The sequence below is a fragment of the Patagioenas fasciata genome, chromosome 17, assembly GCF_037038585.1.
Source record: "Patagioenas fasciata isolate bPatFas1 chromosome 17, bPatFas1.hap1, whole genome shotgun sequence".
Classification (NCBI taxonomy): domain Eukaryota; kingdom Metazoa; phylum Chordata; class Aves; order Columbiformes; family Columbidae; genus Patagioenas; species Patagioenas fasciata.
In genome coordinates, this window is record NC_092536.1 from 8,268,317 (window position 1) to 8,287,956 (window position 19,640).

Here is a 19,640-nt window from a genome sequence, read left to right on the forward strand (position 1 = left end):
CAAATAGTCTAGGGTTACGCCCATGTACGTGTTGACGTAGCATCTGTTTGTGCATGAAGATGCTCTTTAGAATAAGATCTGTGTTTCAAAACTCTCTGCAAACATCCTTCCTATTACAATACCTGAAGGCCACTTGCCACAAATCTTTTTTTTCCTGATTTGTATGAAACTGATATCCCAGTAGATAAGAAAGTATCATTGCAGAAGCTTTTAGGGGCAGGGAAAATGAGGAACATTTCTTGTGACTTGCAGGAAAAACTTCTGGCTGTTCTACCAATGATGTCCTCTGATTTCCCTTCCGCTTGTGACAGCTGGAGGCTGTCATGGGCACAGTGACCATGACATTCTAGAGTTTCTGATTCTTGGAGAAGGAGGGGGCTCAGCAGAACTGCCACCGTGGAGAGCAGACTTTGGCCTGTTCAGGAGATGGGTTGACAGTCCCTGGGAGGCAGCTCTGAAGGGCAGAAGAGTCCAAGCAGGCTGGTTGCTCTTGAAGAAGTAAATCTTCAAGGCACGGGAACAGGCTGTCCCCATGTGCCGAAAGATGAGCTGGTGAGGAAGAAGACCGGCCTGGCTGAACAGAGAGCTTTGGCTGGAACTCAGGAATAAAAGGAGAATTTATGACCTTTGGAAGAAGGGGCAGGCAACTCAGGAAGACTACAAGGATGCTGTGAAATTATGCAGGGAGAAAATTAAAAGGGCCAAACCCCAACTAGAACTTAGTCTGGCTACTGCTTTAGAAGACAATAAAAAATGGAGAAGAGCAGCTGGAAAGCTGCCCAGCGGAAAAGGATCTGGGCATGTTGGTCATGTTGGGTTTATGGTTGTACTTGATGATCTTAGAGGTCTTTTCAACCTAAATGGTTCTATGACTCTATGATTCTAATGTTCAATTGGACTCTTCTGGAGCAGAAGAGTCATATGATAAAGTTCTAAGGAATATTCCAAAAGAGGCAAACTTGAATGTGTTGCTGCTTTGTTTTGCTAGATACCAGTGGTTAGACTGAAGCTTCTGGTTGTACAATTCCTGCTTATTCTTGATCTCAAACCTCCAGCCTAAGTCAAAGTCTTGCTTCCCAGAACTGCATGCTGTTACGTCTAGGGCAAACTTGTGACCGATGCAAGGTTTGATATCAAGTCCTCTCAAGTCCTATTGGAATCAGTAGGCTGAGGGTGCTCATTGCAAAGATTGGGCCCAGCAGCCAAGATGCAATTTGCAGAGCAGATCCCTTGTGCAGTTGGGTCACAGAGTTTTGGAGAGAAGCAGGAGACAGTCTCATTCCCTGCCATGGACAGTCTTGAGCCTTCTAATTAAATTGATCATTATTTATTATACACATACACATATGCACTCTTTCTCTAATTTAAATATATGTGAATAATACCAGATATGAGCATTCCTGGGTGGAATAACTGAACGCAGTTATGCTTGGTGTTCAATTACAACAGGAAAAAATGGGGTTTGGTACTTAGTGCTGAATAGCAGAGGCCAACTCACTGAGTTTTCCCATTGCAAAAATGCTATGTCTGAATTTCTTAAATAGTGTTTGTCTATAATAGGCCCCGAGACATGACAGCACATGTGGAGCACATGAAGGGGAAGACACAGGACACGAATTTTTCTGCAGGTTTTAACAAAGCCAGAATCTTCTGTGCCCTCTCTGCTCTGCCACACAGACCAAAAGCCCCAGGGGGTTTGCTTCTGAAGTCATCTGAGAGCTGCCAGCACAAAATGAAAGCCCCAAGGGTTTCTCCAGTCACTGAAGGGGCATCCACAGCCTATAAATGTGAAAATGCAATTGAGCTGCACTTTGAAAGTGAGAGGACAGTGGCTTGGCACAGTCACTGGGGAGTCACTGAACAGTCAAGACTGACAAAACGTGGAAATAATGAACTTGTTCTTAAACAAGGTTTTGTTTAACCAGTATGTGACTTACTGCACGCTGGTGGCTGCCGGGCCCATATCACGAGTCTTCCTCTACCGCCTTCCCCGTGTCTGTGCGTAAGTCAGCTCCCCTTTGCGAGGGGAAGGACACTCGATGTGGCACAAAGCCTGCTGGAAAATCCCAGAGTCATGCTTCATTTCAGAGCTGGGCATGGGGGACGCCTGGCTCTAACCAGGAACACGGGTTTTCCTCTGCAGCCCTTTCAGAGGGACCGGACGCCGGGGTCTGTGTGGCCTCTGTGAGAGGCAGCATGAGTCTGCTCCCACTTCTGGCTCCATCACACAGATAAGCAAACCATGGAAACGCGTGATGCTGTTGCTTTCCCAGAGGCCTCAGCTTGTGGCTCAGCTGGGCGAGCGGGGCAGAAGCTCTGCAGGGCCAGCCCGAGGGGCAATGGGGGTTCTTGCTCCAGCCCTTGTCTGGCCAAGGCCCCACAGGCAGAGCTGCTGCATGGCCACCGTCACGGACACTTGCCCCTGATGTGTGGGAGTTATTTGGCACCTTGTGGATGCAGTTCCCCATTGATTTTTGGTGGAATTGATTTATAGAGCTATTTAATGGAATTGATTCTTTTTACAACTTTTTTTCCCCTCTTAAAGACCAATTGTTTTTCTTGAGTGATGGCCACAGGTTTGTGTTTATGTATTAATATGCTCATGCACCCGCACCCCCAACTGTTCTTTCTACTCGCACTGCAAAAGAAATTCTCAATCTCAAATGCCATCTTAAATTTTAATATTATATTTGATGTATGACCTGGAATAAATTAAATGTGCCAGAACTTGCAAGATGAAATCCTAGTGGTGGGTATAACCACAAAGCAGTGTTCTATTAAGCCAAGGACTGTCGAGAATGTCTGTTGTGGTTGTGTCTGGGTTATGAGTGGCTCCCTTTGGTTTAGTGTAGGTGGATATTTTTATTCTGCCTGGCTCACGAACAAGGGGATGAAAATTCAGAATTTACCTATGAGAAGTGTAAGACACTGCTGAGTTTTCCTTTACAAGCCCATAGGTAGGAACCACATTTTTATCCTAAACCAAATATTTTTATTGTACTTAATGTCTTTCATTGATTGTCACTCCAAAGTGGCTTGTATTAAGAAAATACGATATTCTGTACCTGGAGGAATAATATGAGAAACTGTGAATATCAGAATTCTCTGTTATTGTTTTGCACTTTGCAGGTCAGTTCTGTCACTAAGTTTAACTTGGAAATTAGTGTTGTAGCTTTGGGCTTCTTTCTTTTCCTTCCTTTCTGTCTTTCTTCTTTCAAGAAGCACCAAAATAAATTTGGGCAGGATCCTAGCTCTGGGTGGGACTAATGAGCAGATATTCTGCCACCAAAATTTCTAGATCAGAGACCTAAACATGTGTGCTGTGGTCTTACTGCCCAGCTAACAACTGCCTCTCAGGAACCAGCAAAATAAATAACGTCTGAAACAGACAGCACCCAAATCACACAACGTATCAGCAATCCAAAGGGACCTCCCTGAACGGCAATGTGCGACCAACAGGACACCACCATCCAAGTGATTCTGAGTGATCCCTGTCTGAAACTCAGCTAAGCAATTTGCAGTTGTATGTAGTGCTAACTGGAGCTTCCAAGCGGTGGGCTGATGTTGCAGCCCTAAGCATGGGACATTTGGGTAATCTAGTTATCACCAGAGCAGTGACACAGATAGAGCCAGCACTAGTCAACATCCTATTTGAATAGAAAAGCTCTCAACTTCATGACTGCTTATCAAAACTTCCACCCTTGGCCAGCTGTAATCTGTAGCCATCTAAAAACTGTTGAGAATCCAGCAGGGCCCCCTACTGTGCATTTAACTTATATTGTGAGTTTAACAGGATGGCCAAGAATAATATCATTAGTATGCTGAATGTGCAACTGCTGAAGAAGTGGGTTGTACATGTGAACAAAGCTTAGCAGGAAAACTGTAGATGGTACGTGCGTGATGCGAAGCAGATAACAGCAGTTTATCCGGTTGTCTTGTATCTACAACTCTAAATCCCACATAGCATTAATTTTGGAAAAGGACTCCAAATGTAAGCAAATTGCCCTGACCCAGATTTTAAACTGGTAAAGGAACTTGGATTCACATGCAAGACAATATGGGCCCTTTTGCAAAACATGGTATTAAAATGTGGCTTGATTAGAGAGGCTTCCAACAACAATCAACCTTTACTATGTGTCCCAGAAGACAGCAAAGACTTTATTCAACAGCTTAGTGATCCTACATGGCAGTCTTTCAGAGGGAAAACTATATCATTACTTTGTAAATTAAACCTGCAGCAGCTGAATTATACTGCAGTTTTACAGAGGTGTTTTATATACCACAGCCACATTGTAAACTAGATTTTGTTTGCTTGGAATTATACTAGTGATTTGTAGCCTGTCTCTGACAGATGTGTATGTGTCTCTCTCTAACCATCACATGCCCTAAGCAATTATGCGGAGTTAACAAAACCTAGAGAAGGCAACTGCTCTTATCTGTCTTGCCCCATGCCAAGTCTTTGCCTTCCAGTCTCTGCTGGGAAATAGTAGAAATTCCAGGCATTCTTTGGAAGGGAGAGGGTTAAGTTTAAAGAGAAGGGTATCTTGTCTTTCACCACTACTGGGGTGGAAAGATTTTAACTGTGCTGGTTCCCTAGAGGTGCTTCATTAGGGGTGTGATGATATGGCCTTGGCATGTCCTTGTGGGATCGGCTGGACATTAAGGATCTGTGCTGCCAAGGCTCTTCCTTGTCATGTGGTCGGATTCTGGCATCGTGAATCTCAGGACATCAGCAAAAGCGTTTACATGAGAATATGAGATTTCATAGTTGGTGTTATGTAAATTGGTCTATAGCAAAGTCTTTATAAAAATCATTGTTTGGCTTAGGGACCGCAGAGCCCTCGGGCTGTCACTGGGTGCTGTACAAGCACAATCTCTTCCCTGAAGAATGTCACAGTCTAAATGGACAGTGCAGGCAAAAGGTGAGAAAGGCAGCAGAGGCATGAAAAGATGCATTATTTAGCCAAGGTGGTGTGACTGATGGAGACGACTAGAAGAACCTAAACTCCTTCAGCTCCACTTTACTTTGTTACCAGAACAGACTGCTGTTATTATAAGGACTCTTTTTTGCATCCTTACTCTTCCAACTAAATTAACTTTCCTTGCCTCAAGGACCGACACAGTCCCTGTACAGTCTTCTGGTGTATTTTAGCTATTCCAGAGAACTGGAACAACAAGCACACAAATGAGTTACTGCACACTGACTGATCATTGCTTACTCTCTGTATGTGAGGCTTTAGCTCATGGCAGTGAAAGGTAACCAGATGAAACGGCTTTGTGCCCATAACAAAGCCAGCCACACAAGTAGAAGTTGCTTCTGGATGTGCACAGCTACACGTAAGTCTTGCCAGTTCTGGAGAAGCCTACCTTCTGTTCCACCTCTGGTTCCCGGTGCTGCGCACAGACGGGTGCAAGGTTCGGCAGGGCTGACGCCACATCACTGCCCTCGCTCCATTTCGAGCGCGCATGTGCATCTTCCCTGGACCGTGTCTGAGCTGCAGCCAGCTCTCCCTTTAAGTCATAAGGGTGTAAGTTGCTCTTGACTGTGTAACTCAAAAAGAGCAATATCTTATTCAGACCAGACTAACTCTGACCTCTGTCCACCTACCCTCAGAACACAGAATGGACATCTTTTTATGAGTCTCGAGACACAGTGGCAGTAAGAGGAAATAAATGCAGCTTCTTACTGCCCTGTGCTCTGCCCTGGCTCCACAGGATGGTTTTATCAGAAAGCTCCTGTGGTTGCCCCCTCTAATATTGCCAGTGTTTTAAATTCCTTGCCAAACTCCTGCCTTACAAAGAGTTCGAGAGACTGCGTTTCTGCAGTGCTTGGACTTGGAAAGCTACGAGATGGAAATAAATATTCCTGCTCCAGAATGGAGACGGTAAACGGGACCAAACAGTTACTTACTCTTTGTGACTTGCCTTGGTAAATTTAAAGACTTCCATGTATTAAATGATGCAATAGCAAATTCCATACGAAAAATAAAATGCCTGTAATCAGATAATGGTTGCTCTGGTGCTAGTGGTAACATGGCATTGAATATCTCTTGGTTTGGCTTCCACAGTTCAGGGGTGAGGGGAACTGGAATGGTGTTTACTGAGCCAATAAACTTCTCACTAAACATAATTCATGAGCTCTAGCTGGCTAATAACCAGGGCCTCAATGCTCTAACAGTTGGCCCCATACATTTTAAAACAAAGGTTTATTTGAAGTGAAAACTTTAAGAAAAATAAACTTTAGGTTTTAGTGGCCTCTAATATTATCCACCTCCACAGGCCATGAGAGATCTCATAACCAGAGAGTGCATTTTAAAATATTTCTATTGCCGTCTCTTTGACCAATGCTAAAAGCCTGTTTGCTCCAGAGGTTGCCTCAGCATCATTTTTTGTTTGTTGTTTTCAGGCTTACAGGAATCCATACGCTTCTTTTAAAACAGGACTGTGCAGGGATTTTTCTCCCTTTTTATGTTTAAAAGGAGTTTCTGCTGACCATGTGAGTCCTCCAGGCAGCCAGCAATTCTTCAGTTATAAGAATAAGGTGAAGAGCTGAAACAAGGTTTACTCGCTTTAACCTTTCCTAGAGTGCTAGTTTTTCTCTGGAGAGGAGAGATCTTCATCTGAACAGGTTTATTTAAACACTTGCTAGATTATGCAGCGGGATTTCCCTTCCTCTCCTCATGAATGAAGACCTGTGCTTCTGCAGGTTCATTCAAGGAGCACTCCTCCTCGGAGCACTGCAGAACGTCACATTTGGATTGCTTTCAGATCATTTCCCTGTGTGTAGAAGAGTATTCTTGTGCTCCGTGTTTGTTTAGTTTCTCATGAATGAAATTTAAATTCTTAAAGAATCCTTAGCAATTCTCAGAGGGGTGTGGGTGAGGCGTGGCTCTGCTCTCTGCTGCATGTGTAATTTGTATTGGGAGCAAAGTGGTTCATTTTTAAGGACTCAGAATCAGTTAATTTAGATTTTTGGTAATCGTTTTACCTTCTCTAGGAGACTTCGTCACTTTGTGCTTCAGCTTTTTCCTTGGACGGATGGAGAAACAATGCCTGCCTGCCTCCTGTCAGATGCTTTGAAGTCTGTAGATGAAAGATACCATATGAATGCAAAGTACTCGCCAGTTAATGTCACCAAGTCATTTTGCTCATACCTTGACGGAAAAAGCTTTATTGTAGGCTTACAATGAATGGATCTGCATATGCACCAGTAGTTCTTTCCCTTTTACTTAAGTCTTTTGGAGAATTATATTGACTACCTCTCAGAAAGATATAGAGGTTAAATAACAAGCAATAAAAGATTATCAGAGGAAATTTCTTGCCATGTGATACCTTAAAGACAGTAATATTTTGAAAAGGAAGGAAAATAACAACTCTGCACCCAGTCACAAGGGGTTCTTGTTAAATACTATCTCAGTCTCTGTCTTTGAGGGATTATTTTCTGATGCAGAGCTAAGTTTAGTTCCATCAATGCATGAAGAAGTTCTATTATTATACACTGATTTGATAACATAATTAGTGTCTTGGGCCATTGATGCAGACCTCTATTGTCCAAAACCAACATTAGGTTATTGAATCAATCCTCGTATTTGTTACAGTAATAAGTTAAAATAGCATCATTTAGATACCACTTGTCTAAACTTAGGTAAGTCATTCAAGTGTAGGTGTTTGCTTATCCACATTCTTCCATTTTTAAAAAGCAGAATGAATTACTAGGTAGGTGTAGGCTTCGGATTTCCTGGCTTTTATTGTTTGGTGTGGCAAGGTCTCCCTTGCCAGTCATTTGTGTCTCGTGTGTGTGGCTCTGCCTCCCCTGCAGCAGATGGGCAGTGGAAACGAGGGCTGCAGTGGATAAATGCAGCAGCAGCCGCAGCAGCTGCTTTCAGGAAGGGGATCCGTGCTGCAGGTCACAAGCGAGATAGTGTCTGGGCAGCTAATCTGGACAGATATCTACTTGCAATTTCTGCTGACACTCAGATTGGGAGACCTGGAATCGAACGCTAAACTGGCAGAGAGCCAAAGTCAACAAAGAGAAGGATTTTTAGGTAGAAAGGTAGGTCTAAGTTTCCCTAGATTACAGTTGTCTTGGGGAGCTTAGGAGCCTTCTGGCTCCAGCCAAGGAAGAAAGAGGCCTTGCTAAATGCCCATTTCAAGAATAAATGCTGCCCCGAGCCCCTAGTTCATAGGCTGGTACAGGTATTTACTATTCTGCTGAAGTGGGTTGACTCAAAGGTTGCAGAGAATTGTTTTTTTAGGTAAACTTTGATATTTTTTTTAGCCCTAGAAGCACAGATCCTATAGGACAATGACTGATTTAGCCTGATGCTGATGGACCACTGTGTCTAGTGAGATCTGGGTTTTTTTTAAATATTGCAGGTCTGCAGACCACAATTCCAGTCTGTCCCCTGGTTTTGTAACACATTTACTGAATGGGAATATCCTGCTTCTTGCATGGGTGAGGACTTCCAGGGCGAGAGCTGAGCCCTGCTCAGCTTTGTTCCCAAATTCTGCAGTGGAACACAGGACTCTGAGAATGCAAAGGGCCAAGCTGTGCTGCCGTGTGCTCCTGGCATGACTGCGCAGGGCCCAATGGACAGGAAAGGCTATTTAGCGGGGCCATGTGTTACTGGAACTTGCCATCTAACATTCCACGCTTTCCCCAGTGTGTTCTCCCCCTTCCAGGGTGGAATGCAGTAATTGCCATACCAGAAAGAAGCCATGATCTGTCTGTCTAGTCTGGCATCCTTTCTCCAGGAGAGGCAAACACCAGACGCTTGAGGGAAAGGTACAAGAACTCCTAAAACAAACAACTATGGAATAACTTGCCCACAGAGGAAGTTAGTGGTTGGCTTATGCCCTAAGGCGAGAGAGTTTCTAGCCTTTACACGGGTGTTCGGTGTAGCTGAGTGTTGTGCACCATATACAACATACTTACACGTAAGCCATTCTTGCTGACTCCCTGACTCTTCGAACTGGGGGCCAAAGAAGCCCACAGGTCAGCTCCACCGCTGTGCACTGGGTTGGAGTGGTCCCCAGTCTCAAACTTCTGGAGAGACAGGGACAGCAAGGTGTGAGATTGCTTCCTGGTGCATTGCTGATATCGTTGCCTGTAGAGCAGCGATCACTCTGGGCAGCTGTCATTCCTGTTCATTTTGTTTGCTAACTTTGATTGTCTGCTGGCTTTTTTTGATTGCCTGTTGTCAGCAGCCCGTCCCTTGTGCTAAAGGCATAAAGTGTGTTTGCCTGTGTGCTTTGTCTGCAGTGCTCAATTTTGCGTGTCTCACTTTCTGCTCTCAGTTCCTTCTACCTCTGCCTGTACAGGATCTGTCTGCACTGTACATGACTTTGTGCTGTGTCTCACGTTTTCCCTGTGTGTTAGGCCTGATGAATATACTCGATGTTTCTGGTCTTTCAGTAGCTCTTCCTGGAGAAGATCCTGAAATACTGTGTTCCGGGCAGTATTACCAAACGGCAGGATTTACTCTGTTCTCTCAAGTGTGATCTGAGCTCTTCCCTACTCCTGCCTTTTAAACACCAGAGCAGGAGGGTTGGCTCCATGGGTATGCAATCAAGGCCACCAGCAAGGAACCACTGAACCTCTATTGCATGTCAAGATAAGAACTACTATCTAGTTCCCTCCCTCCTGATGTTCTCCAGTGGCTGAATCTTTCATCACAAGCTGCACATATGAACAGTGTGTCCTGATGCACAGGAACAGTGCTGGTAACTGGTGTGAAATAGCCTCCAGCAACCAAAAGCAAGAGAGAAAGAGGCCTGCCTAGAAATAAGAAAGACCTCAAGTGATAGCTTTATCCTCTGGTGCTGATGTAGAAGTCAATATTATGCAGGACCTGTGTTCACCTTGGGGATGAGGAAGGGCAGAGTGCTTTTTCAATTATGTATTGTTAATTTTTCCTAACCAGCCAGGCTGGGATTTCCTTGCATTCTGAAGCAATGCTTTCATCTGTCTCCTGTTTAACAATCTTGACTTGCTTGAGAAGTTGGTTTTCCTTCTTGTGGAAGATTGCACTGGAGCCAGAATGATGTTTATATATATATATATATACACATATAATAAAAATCCTTTATTGTTTTTTCCCTTCCTTTCCTACTCAAAAAGGGGTGGCCTGGAAAGCAGTATGTATTCTGGGCGGAAGACCTTTTGGGTTCAGCCAGTTTAGTGACCACAGTCACCAGACAGCTCTCACTTCAAGCAGCTGGCAGGTCCCCCTTGCGCTGACTGGACCTCTACAGTCAGTGGTTCCGATTTGCCACAAACTCTCCCAGCAGCCCTAGGCAAACTGAAATAGAGAGCTTAAGTCTCTTTTCCTAAATGACAGTTAGAAGTTTACCATTACCAAATCATTTTTGATGAGCCTTCTGATGAACAAATGATGTGTCCATGCAACTGGCTGAATTGCAGTGTTGTATGGCCCTTGAAGATGCTGGAAGGGGTCTGTGCTGCTCAGGTGCGCTGGGAATACACCCAGTTGCTTACAAACAGTGCAATAATCTTGATTCTAAAAGCTGAGCACTGTCCTCTCTGGTAGGTGGTCAGATTGGTAGCTCATGGAAATGGTGGAGGCCAAATCTTGATCCAGGTCCACAAGACGACTGTTGTACAGATGTGGCTGGGATCTGGTGTCTGGCTTTTCTGTATGTGAAGTAACACCACAAATGCCTCATGTGCTGTTGGCTTTTCCCATTTTTAATGATATCAATGTCATTTTTCCTTCTGATATTTTCATTCTTAAAGAACACATATGCTCTGATTGAAACAAAACGTGAATGCAGAGACAGAGGTAGGGTTTTTTTAAGGCAGCTTGAGATTTATAGGCATGGATAATTAGAATAATTGAATTTATAATTTTAGTTATTTTTAAGTGGGGGGTAAACAAACATTCTTTAGCATGAAAGTGGGGAGCCTTCCTATGCCACATTGAACTCCAGCATAGCATGTAACTTCATCCTTTGTTCAACCCACTAATCCCTACACGGGCTCTCTTAGAATTAAAATGCTTTTAATTCAGTAAAATGAGATAGACCAAATTAAACTTCCTTTTAATACTGAATGGGTGTGTCTGTACAAAGATACAATATGGTTTAGCTAATTCACTTTAAATTCACTACTTTAGTTCATCTGAATTAAGCTTCCCCAGTCCTGCGTGTAAAGACCTCTTTATTTAGAAAAAGCTGCTCTTGTGGAAAGAGCACAGGACTCAGCCCTGTCCTGGGGCATTCTGGCAGCTGGCTCTTTTGGAGAGAGAGTTTTTGGGCATTAGCAAATTGTCTACCACATCCTTTTCTTCTCCCAGAACGCCTCTGTGCCACCTCCTAATATTGAGGTTTCTGAGCCATTACTGGGAGTCCCTGCTCTGCTTTTATTTGCTGCTCAGTTGAGGAAACAATGTTTCAGCAACTTGCATCATTTCAGAACAAGGAAAGTCAAACTCATCCTAAATCCAGCCCTGAACACACCCTTCGGTTTGAAAGGCCTGTCCAGTGGATATTCACTGCCCTGGCCAGAGATGGACCAGGAGGCACAACGTGGGATCTCTCTACAATAACTAAGTTTTGTGCAATAAACCCTGACTTGTATTGTGTTTAGCTGGGAAAGCCAAACCATTAGCACAACTAGCTTTTGGGGTCAGAACTTGAGCTCAGAGATTTGCTTCTGGAAATGCGTGCTTTTCTGCTTGGAAATGATCTTGTGGTCACGTTACACTTCTCTTATGAAAGGAGAAACTGGTCACATGGGTCAAGTATAACCATTTAGAACAAACATGGCTTGATGGAACTCGCTGCTCTGCAGATGCAAGGAGTGTTGGACTGTGTGAACTTTGACTGCAAGTTTCACCCAGTTCTGTTTATTGGACTGTTTTCCAACTCTTGCCCTAATGGGAAATTGTTCATAGAATCGTTGTGTTGTCTCATGGGCTGTTGGTTTTGCCAAAAGATCAGCTGGGGAGGTTCAGTTGGCATCCTCTGAAATGTTTCAGGTGGAATTTCCACTATGTTGATCATGGATGTGATGAATAACGGGTAGGAGATAAATGAGTAAAAATTATTGTCTTTCACTCCAGTTTGAGTTGGAGTACAGGAGCTGACAAACACAAGGGACGTGGTTTTCTACGGATGAGTTGATGAATTAATGTTTCTTCCACCTGGCAAAGTCATGCCTGACATGCTGAAGTCTCCAGAAGCCCTGAGAGCATCATGCACTGTGCGTGTGTACTATAAATAAACTCTTAAAAACATAATTTAAAAACACCTCTGGCAAAGCACATGCTTAACTGAAACTTGCCTGGTGAAGGTTGACTCAGGGGTGTAGGAAGGTGATGGGGAAAGAGCAAGTGGGAGGAAATAAATGGAACCTGCTGTCAGAGAAAAGCCACTTACATGTAATTTTCAGGCTGCCCAAGCTCTTGGCATGTCAGCTTTGGGAGGTCCCTAGTGACTTTCTGGATATTTGCCCTTGGCATGCATGTGTGTGCGGCAACTGAGAATTCAAGCATTAGCAAAGCTGTACGAGCAGGTTTAGTCAACCTACTAGAAAAGGATCAGTTGTCTTGAAATTACGGTTGATTCTCCAATTCTAGGCACCCGAATGCCTCCTGCTGACAGTCTCCAATCACTTAGAATAATTTCAACAAGTTGTCTTAATGAATTTCCATGTGTTGAACCTGTAGTTTAGATAGCTGCATCCCTTTATTTTAAATGGACAATACTTGTGATCTGCACAGAACCAGAGGCTCTTTGGGGAGATGGAGCTCTCTCAGGGTAAATTCCCCTACCTGTATCTGTGCAGGTATATAATGTGCACTGCTGCTGTCTCTAAGCAGGGCTGCCTTACTTGCTTTCTTGTTTTTTAAAGATGTATGAAAGCATGATGCATCTTCTAGCAGGAAAAATAAGTCTTCTACACCAAGGCCTTTTTTATGGGCTGCTAAAGGGTTAAACACATTGACCAGTTCTGAGGAAGCTGTTCCAAGGAAGACATTGACTGGAATAAGGTTTTGCTGCAGACACACACGCTGATGTGCTTGCAGCGAAGATTGCAGGCTTATCAGTAAAGATAAACATACAAAGGCTTCCAAAACCATGTGTCTCTGGCACTTGTTTGGGCTCCTTTTTCAGAGACCAAGAGAAAATACAAGATCTTCTCCAAGATAGATGCTACTTCGAGGAGGGCAGCCAGCAGACTTTGTAGAAACAGAGCTCATGTATTACTGTGTGGTTTGGAACAGGTACAGGAGATATTAGTTTACCTGATTCAAAATAGTACTCGAGCCCTTGCAGTATCATGTGGGGTTGGCTCTTTCCCCTCAATCATCAGCCTTTTGCTGAGTGTCCAAACGTTGGACAATGCTGGGTTTTGTTGTCCTCGCTTAGTTACTTGCCATAGCTGATTTCTGCATGTGGCTTTCTGCTGCCATGCAATCTCCAGGCTTTACTAGCCATTTGTTTGCCATTTCCCACAAATACTTTGAATGTTATTTTATTTTAATCTTGGTGCTGAGTGGAGAGGAATGGAGATAATGTTTCTTTAAAAGAATGGGATAAAAATGCACAGGATCAGCTACAGAATATCTGGGCACAGAACAGACCTCTTGAGTTGTCTGCAAAAACATGATAACATTAGGTTTAATTTTGATGCAGCCTTATAAATAATACATTTCTCTTTATTTTTCTCTCTTCCTGCTTCTGTCACCAAACACTGAAAAGCAGGAGATACAGAATCAAGCACTTGGCTTCTTAAGGTCAAATTTCAAAAGTCTGCCTTGAAAAATGCAGAAATTATTTCAGATGAGTGAGGACTGGCACTTTCTTTCTGTCCAGGAAAGTCTGTGCCATTCTGAAATCTCAGCCTGGGTCCCTCTGTTTTGCCACCGAGTCTGATTGACACCTACATGTGTGTGGCCCTTTTATACAGGGGTGGACTTAAGTTTGAAAATCCAGACATTTTTGGACTGTGACAACAGTTGGTATGGTGTTCCAATCTGTATTTTAGTTTGTAAAAATTAAATAGATTATTTAAAAAGGGAGTGTAGCAACTTATTGCAAAAATCAGAGAGGAGAAGAGTTTATAAAACCAATTTAAAAGTTTCTCTCAGTGGAGTGAGTCTTTGACTTTGGAAAGAGGGACTCAGACCATTTAAAAAATTCCCTTGAACTTGCAATATGATAGATAAAGCTAGTTCTGAGAATGTGAAAATGTGGGCTCCATGTGCTAAAGCTATTTGAAAAGAGGTGTGAGTGAAGGGGCTGAGGTTGGTGTGAACGTCAGACTTCCTGCCTTCTGCACTCTCTGTGTCGCAGCTGCAGCACGTTCCTAGTGTGGCACTTCTTTCAAAAGGGACGCTGAACGAACCCAGCCTTTCAGGAGGAGACTGGCTGCAGCCAGAAATTCTGGGCCATCGCGGGATGACAAGAGGAAGAGCTTTGTTACCAGCTTGGGTTTGATCTTAGCTGCTTTTTCTTCTGCTCTCAGTAGCATGCTAATGATACCTGTGGGAGGTGAAAAATGAGTGAATTCCTGCTAGGGTGCGGACAAGTTCGCAGTTTAGTTCTTGTCCTCTTCTTCCCCTCTGGTAAAAATTTTGGGGGCTGTCCCAGATACATAAAAAGGAACTTTTTCACAGAATAATTTTCTGTCTTACATCTGCTAAGGACTCTGAATCAGAAAGGCAGTAATCAGTTGACTCAGTTTGTTTTGTCTCCTCTCCCCCTTTCTTATATTTAAAATTATGAGTATTTATGGGAAATGACTGGCTTGAAAGTCTAGGACAAGTCTGAGCTGCCCATAAGCCATTCCTTTGCTACAGCTGAGTTTTGCCTTGCTTGTTTCAAAGTTTAAAGTTGAAATGCCAAGCACATCCTGAATTTCCATCCTCTTTCAAATGCCAGAGTTGCCAGTTTTCCATTTCTTAGATGTGATTCTCTACATATTACCCCACTCTTGGTATCAGCGAGTCCAGCAACGGCGGGTAAGCTGCACCCTGTGTCAGAAGAACAGGGTGATGGTGAAACAGAAGGGTGCCAAACCTGCAGGCAAACGTGCCCTGGCTTCTGCCGCTGCCCAGGGAGAGGGTCTGCAAGCCTGCGATAAGGAATGGGAAGAGACCAAAAGGGATGGGTGGGCCCCCAAAGGCAGCGATCTGGATGCCAAAATATCTTGCTCCGGCTTTGCAAGGAGCAGCATGCAAGTGCTTGAGAGGGAGGGCTAGCTGTGGTTTGTGGTTTAGAGAGCTGACACAAATAGTCTCTGGACCCTTTTGTACAGGCCCTCCTTGGTGTAGTCCTGTCTTGCTTAGCAGGTTTGAGGCTGTGCTCAGAGCACGCAGTCACGGATGTCTGTCAGAAAGTTTCCTAGCTTAAGAAGTAGAGTTTAGCATCCTACATCGTTTACGCTATGCTAGAGTTGGATTAGGATGGACACGTCTGTAATTAAACACTTGGGTTTGGGTTTCTGTTTTTAAACTACTGTTGTAAACCAGCAGTAAGTACCGTGGCAGGCAACACGTGACACTGTTCCTGTGCTCAGGAACTGTATGGGCTAGGGTATTTTTTTCTTCTTTCAGTAAATGAACTGTGTAACTTTTTTGTGGACAGAAAATACAGAACCGTATGTTGACCTTCCTTGCTGATCAAACTTCAGTTTCACCCAGATATAAATGATAGCAGGTCTTACCTGGATTTACTTTCTCCCAATGCATGTAGCTGGTCACATGAAGGGCAAGTGAAATACTTCAGTAATATATGTGGCACAAATGCCTGGATGGAATAAGAAGAGAGAAAGTGTGTTGGAGAGGAAAATGCACTGCAAAGCTCTCAAATTCAATAAGAAAACATTTCCATAGTTCAAATATTTCATTTTGCATGAAAGGCTGATGCTGAACCTGATAAAAGTCATCCTGATGGAGAGAGATTGCTACCTGGTACTAAAAGACCAGCATTTCTGTTCACCAGTACAGTGCTCTGCATACCTAGCCAAGCACTGGTTACGCTAATCTCCCAGTCTGCTTCCTTTCCAATTAAGAGTTCTTCTATAGGGATGACCAGAGGGAATCTTAGTAACACTATAAAGATGCCTGTTTGCTTAAGAGGGCATACGTACATCTTTTAAAGATCTGGTTGTGTACCTCTTTGTGGGAGGATCCCTGACCTTACACAGAGAGGGACAAGTGCTAATTAACTTAACTCTGGGAACAGGTGGTATGACCTTTTCCAAAGTGACTCTTTTGGGCCAGAGTTTAGAGAGAGGTATTTGTTAGGACTGATGCCTGTTTTTGTTATAAAAACATTATTCATAGAAAGATGTAAAATTCCCTGGTGTGGCCAGGGGAAGAAATGAACCTCCCATTCCTCTGTTTTGGGTTCATGCTTCCTTGCCTAAAAACTGTTGGCCAGAATCATGTTATTTAGTATCAAAACACAGTTATGCTTTCTGTCTTTTAGCACAGAACACAGCAAGTAGATCTAAGTTATTAGACCATTGTTTCAGCCACCACTCACCGTATGTTGTGAACATCCTGTCTTTTACTGGCACCCCAGGAGGAAATTAATTTCTGGGGCTTTTTATTTTTTTTTCTAGCTGTCAAGATGTTGTCTGTCCTGAGCATCTTCCAAATTTCTCCCTTTTTTTCCAAAGAAGCGGTAAGGATTCTTAAAGCCATCTATTTGCTGTACTCCCTCTAAGCAGCTCAGGGACACAATTACAACCATCCTGAATGTGCCTATGCCATTTGATTTTTGTTCTTACTACCAGCACTAAGCAATCAATCCCAGTTGCCCCAGTGTAGACAAAACTGGAGGCAGCTGCAGCACTGCCTTAGCAGCAAGTGCAGAAAGCAGAGCTCATGGGATGTGCCCGAGGTGAGCAGGACAGAGGGCCATGGGTCTGAGTCTGCTGAGGAAACAACACAGTCCCGCCAAGGAGCCAGCTCACTGCGGACTCCCCGGCTGGCCACGTGTCAGGCTCACAAAGCATCTAGGAAGCCCTGGATGTTGGCAGAAATCTGGCCACAGGGTCTTACAGATTGTGAGAGGTAAGGTGGCAGCTGATGAGACTGAGTTTTCCTCAGGGAAAGAAAAATCTTCAGGCCCTGCTCTCTCTTGTCTTTTAATGTGAAAAAAAAAAAACCCTAACAAAGCAAACCTTCCTCCTTCCCCACCACCACCCCCAACAACAAAAAAGCTCAGGGTTGCTGGACCCTAAGAGAAACAAATGCAAGCAGCTCTTTGGAAAACACTCCTGAGGCCTGCGGCCATCCCACATTCCTGAGGAGGCTGTGCAGCCTCCTGCCCAGCACATGCCGGGGGCAGCCGGGGCTCCATGGGGAGCTGGGGCTCCATGAGCAGCTGGGGCTCCACGGGCAGGCAGGGCTCCACGGGCAGCCGGGGCTCCATGAGCAGCCAGGGCTCCACGGGCAGGCAGGGCTCCATGGGTAGCTGGGGCTCCACGGACAGCCGGGGCTCCACGGGCAGCCAGGGCTCCATGGGTAGCTGGGGCTCCATGGGCAGCTGGGGCTTCATGGGCAGCCAGGGCTCCATGGGCAGCTGGGGCTCCATGGGGAGCTGGAGCTCCATGGGCAGCCGGGGCTCCATGGGCAGCCGGGGCTCTGCAGCTCTGGGCTGGGACGCTGCACCCTCGCTGCACCAGCACACCCACCCAGAGCCCTGCTGGGAGCCCCGGCCTATTGAGCCTGTCCAGAGCCAGGTTTTGTGCTGCTCATGCTCAGGAGATGACTGTTCAGGAAAACAGAAGCCGCATCGTTACCATGTGGCGTTTTGTGCTGTATTTATTCAAAGGACAGAGGATGGGGCTGTGTCTGAAGCGATGTCAGGCTGATCTGGCCTGTGAATGCTGCAGAGCAAACAGCTGCCACCTCCTCATCCCATGTCTTGCCAACCCATCCCCAGTACAACAGGAAGTTGTTTGGTAACATAATTAGGTAAGGAGTATTTATTTAGATGAGAATGAGGTGAAAATCCCTATTTCCCAGTTGGTTTGACCCCTATTTAGAAAGACAGGACAGCATGTGTGTAGAAGAAAGATCTACATGAGTGAAAATGTGCCTGGCTAATATGAAAAGGTACACTGTGGAATTTCGCCTAAGGATAAAATGTAATTTTAATTGAAAGCTGCTGTAACTTGATAGGGAATATCCACAACAGTCTTGAGGATCTACTTTAAAATATAGTTAAACACAGAGCCAACTCCCACCACTCTGTCTCTTAGAGCTACATGCTCTCTTTGATCCATCCATGGTGCTTATGATTCCTAAGAGACATGCATACTGCCAGTAGTCAGAGCTCATTAATATTTATATGATAATTTCCATCTGAAGATGTGTGCTTTCCAACTATCAGTTAAAACAATTTCACAAAACCCTAAAATTTAGCTCTATTTCATAGCTTACAAAACTGAGACCTAGAAAGTTTGTGGATCCTTGCATGAGACAGGATGGGATTAGGAATGTGGAAGCTTGCAGGCACGGACTCCTGTTACACTGTATTTCTTCATCTTCCCTTCAGCAGTAACTTCTGAAAAGGCAGCACAGGTTTCCTGTGGCAATAGGATGCACTATGAGTCTGTACTACCCAGGCAATACTGAGAAGGTGAGTGAAGGGAACGTGCTCTTTCATTGTGGTTCTCTACACAGCATTTGCTTGCTTTTTCTTCGAAAGCCTCTTTAAAAATACAACCTGGAAAGGGCTTGTCAGCCCTGCAGAAAAGAGTCTGAATGTGCCTTTACCTGGACATGTTAACCCCTTCCCTAGTATGCTGTATTTCTGCTCCCATGTGAGAGCAGAAGGAAGCGATGGTGGGTTATAATCATGCCAGACATGGGCTGTATCCTCTTGGCCCCTCCTGGTGCGTATGGAATGAAGGAGCTTGACTCAGTGCGAGACTGATAGCGGGAGGGAGGGCTTGCCATGCGATTCGACCAGTTCACCGTAAACACCCAAGTTGCACAAGTGGCTCAAACTTTGATCTTTTTGTTGTGGAAAAGAAATGTGAGACTGTGAAACCTGCCCTCAGTCACAAACAAGGAGGTGGACATTACTCAAACCCAACTGTGGAAATGTAAATACAGATAAATGTGATCAAAATGGAAAAAGCACTTCTGCCATCCCCATCCCTTGCTCTCTGGCCCACAGAGGCTGCTTTTACCAGGGGCTGCTATTGGGACTTGCCTGGCTCTGTTTGTGAGCACAGGCCCCAGTCCCACAGCTGAAACGCCCAAATCCAAATGCTCCCAAGTGCTGTCTGGGAGAAGGTTTAAGCCACAGGTGCAATTAAGCTTTTAAGTGGTAAGCCTATTTGGTTAGGGGCACACCTAGAGCCTGCAACAAGCTGAGGGAAAAGTGATCAGTCTTCCAAAGTGACAGGCGGTTCCTGAAATACTGCTGGAAGGGTTAAGAAGAAGCTACAATATTCGTAATTCTCCTGGTATTTATCGTAACAACTCTCTGAATGAGTTCTCTGTGGATGCATCTGGCTGCCCTACTGAGGTGGGACTTGATTTTAATTACAAATCTGCTAATGGATTATCAAAATAATGATGTTGCTAAGGCTCTGGGCACACTTTTCTTAGTCCCCTCTTCTTTTTCACCACCCCCTCTTTCCCAAATCT

At 44.5% G+C, this 19,640-nt stretch overlaps 1 protein-coding gene and 1 long non-coding RNA gene across 2 annotated transcripts in view; one reads left to right on the forward strand and one right to left on the reverse strand.

Moving 5' to 3' along the window:
* The window catches only part of HIC2 (HIC ZBTB transcriptional repressor 2), an 81,063-nt gene that overhangs the window by 12,571 nt on the left and 48,852 nt on the right, over window positions 1–19,640 (forward strand). The window lies entirely within an intron of this gene.
* Window positions 1–19,640, reverse strand: part of LOC139829295 (uncharacterized) — a 111,899-nt gene that overhangs the window by 4,893 nt on the left and 87,366 nt on the right. The window contains exons 4-5 of the long non-coding RNA XR_011741744.1: window positions 15,692–15,774; window positions 6,989–7,083 (exon numbers count right to left, since the gene is read on the reverse strand). This is a non-coding gene — a long non-coding RNA (uncharacterized lncRNA). The remainder of the gene's footprint in view (window positions 1–6,988; window positions 7,084–15,691; window positions 15,775–19,640) is intronic.